Raw genomic sequence first — 2,813 nt, forward strand, 5'->3', positions numbered from 1 at the left:
TCAAGCCTCTGTGTATCTATTCCATCCCTGGATCAGTATGCTGGCACACACAGTACATCAATGTATATATCAAAGTGCAATCACATGTAAATAACGTAAAGTAGATATATACCTCAAAATCTCAGCGGAAACAGTCAAGGGAGTGCAGTCCCAATAAACACCGACGACAAGTTGAGTGCAGACCGTAACCCTGAATCATACTCTTACTCGTCGAAGAAAGTATCTGCAACATAAGATGTTGCAACTGTGTAGGTCAACATATTGAATATGCCGGCAAGTCACAAAAGAGAGGATGCAAATATCATCTATACTATATGAATATATGGCAGGTGGGGCTGTAGTTTATGTTTTGCGTAAAGCAAATTTTTCCTACAACAAGAGAGAGGGAAAAGCAAAATTTACTACATTGTTGGTTGTTAATGAGAAAGGTTCCACCAACTATTTCTCATACCCAAGTTATCAATATGACTCACATCAATAAGTTAATGGTGTTGAGAATTCCTGATAGCTTCAATACCTTTGGCTTAAGTTGTCCATGGCCGTGGACAAGGCTAGTTGATTAGGTTTGAGTACTCTGCAGAGTTTTGCACACGTTCCCCACAAGATTTGATCGTCTCCGTTGGAGTCCTCGCACTTCAGGGTGTTTGAGAACCGGATTATCAAAACATGGTCTTCCAACGGGTTCCTCTGAGCCATTGTCGGTGCCCATCCAATACTACCGTTCTTCTACATTTCGTAGCACCGCCCATCCAGAGTCACCACGTTGTCCAACCAAGCCAGAGCCCATAATGACGTGTGGCTGTGCAGGTAAGCCTTGGGTCTTGAAGCATCCATTCATCTCTTCGTGCCTGGGTGCAGCTTTCCACAAGATGTCATGGCACTTCCCCATGCATCCCGGGTCATCCACTGGTTCCCCAGGGAGCCCATCAAAATCGTCCTTCACCTAGAGGTATAGTGCATCATGAGGTCTGGAAAGTATTGAAGTCTTCAGGTCTTGATTATTAAGTTCTCACAACACTCATGATAAATACTCAACCAAACCCCATCTGCTAGGAGCATAGCAAATTAACGTCCCGCCCAAAGTAACAAGGGCTTATGGGTGCCTATCACAAGATACTACTCAAGAATCAAAATTTCCAAGTACCTACTTTGCATGCAATGGGTGGAGAACGTTGAAACTAATGCAATAAAACCATAGGTAAAAATATGATCAATGTGAACTTGCCTGGTAGGGTTGATGAAGATAGATACCGCTCACAGGAAAATAACTTGATAGAACTATTCGTCACTCTCCGATGAAATGTGTATAATCAAACATAGTATTCATATAAGCAATCATACTAGCAATCTTCTTAGCAATCAATATCACAACATCAAATATAATTTATCCAATAACTCAAATCAAACGAGAATCCAAAAGAAAATTCAAAGAAAAACTCTGGAGCCTTCTACTACAACAATCACTAAATAATTTTTGTCCTAATTAATCATAACAACAATGAAAACACTCAAATTGTAAAAATAATAGAAAACCAAATATAAAAAACTAAAATAACAGAAATAAAATTTACAAAACAATATTATTTTGAAAGTATTTTCAAATAGGCAATCAAACTAGTAATGAAATCAATTTGCAAGTTATTATAGAACTAGAATTGATTCCATGCAAATAAATAAGAATAAATAAAATAAAATTTTGTTGTTGTTGAAAAGTTACTGGTAAATATCAGAAAACAACATATAACTTGTCACAATTACAAAAAGTAAATAAATTAAGAACAATTAATGCAAAAGAAATAGCAAGAAAACTAAAAAGAGCTAAAACAGAATCTGTTTTGCCTAAAACCCTAGTTTAAAATATCCTAAAAATTGTGAAATTAAACCTACTAATAAATAATATCACTAGTGATCAGTAGCAAAAATAATCAACTCAAAACTATTTGTAAACTCACGATATTCACAAAACAATGTTTAAACCAAATCTGTTTAAATTCAAAAATTAAAAATTCAAAAATATTTTTTTGTTGGGTCCACGGGATAGATGGATTTTTATGAACCTGTAGCAAAAATATTCACTGGATTTGGAGTTGTAGACTAATAAATATGCATTTTCTAAGTTTGCTTTTTTCTAAAAAAACTGTTACGGGATTTCTGAAACTCACCGGAGATAGTCGCGGGAGTTGGAGAAGACGACAGGGAGGTGGCTCCGGTGGCCGGCCGAGGCAGCGGAGGGGTCCAGGCGGAGGAGGAGGGCTCCAACCGAAGATTGGTAGTGTCGGCGGGGCATGCGGGGCGACGAGCAGGGTTGCAGGGGCTCCGAGAGCTCCTGTTGGAGGCAAACTCCGGCGAGGGTGGGGCGGGGCACTGCGACGAGGGGACGGGCGGGGCTACGGGGAAAATGGGGAGAGGAGGTTGAGGGGAGTATTTATAGGGGCTCGGGGTGCTCGGAGAAGGAAGGAGCGAGGAGATCGGGGTGGGATTCGATCTACTTTGGCCATGGAAGGAAGAGAACATGGAGAGGGAAAGATATGATGTGGAGGAAGAAGAAAGGGATTTCGGGGCGGATCTCCTGTGGGCCCAATGTCGGTTTTCCTACTAAAACGTTTGGTTACCTTTTATTTGAAAATAGAAAAGAAACCCTTTGAAAGGAAATAAATAATAGTCCGAAAATATAAGTATTATATATCAAAATGTTCAGAAAACAATTTCCCACAATGTTGACATTTTCGTTTTCCCAAAATAATTTTTTTTTGAATAATTTTTTTTTAAATCCCATAAAAACCAAACTTTGCCTTTTAAAATTTTTGGCACTA

Source organism: Hordeum vulgare, chromosome 1H, assembly GCF_904849725.1.
Source record: "Hordeum vulgare subsp. vulgare chromosome 1H, MorexV3_pseudomolecules_assembly, whole genome shotgun sequence".
NCBI lineage: Eukaryota > Viridiplantae > Streptophyta > Magnoliopsida > Poales > Poaceae > Hordeum > Hordeum vulgare.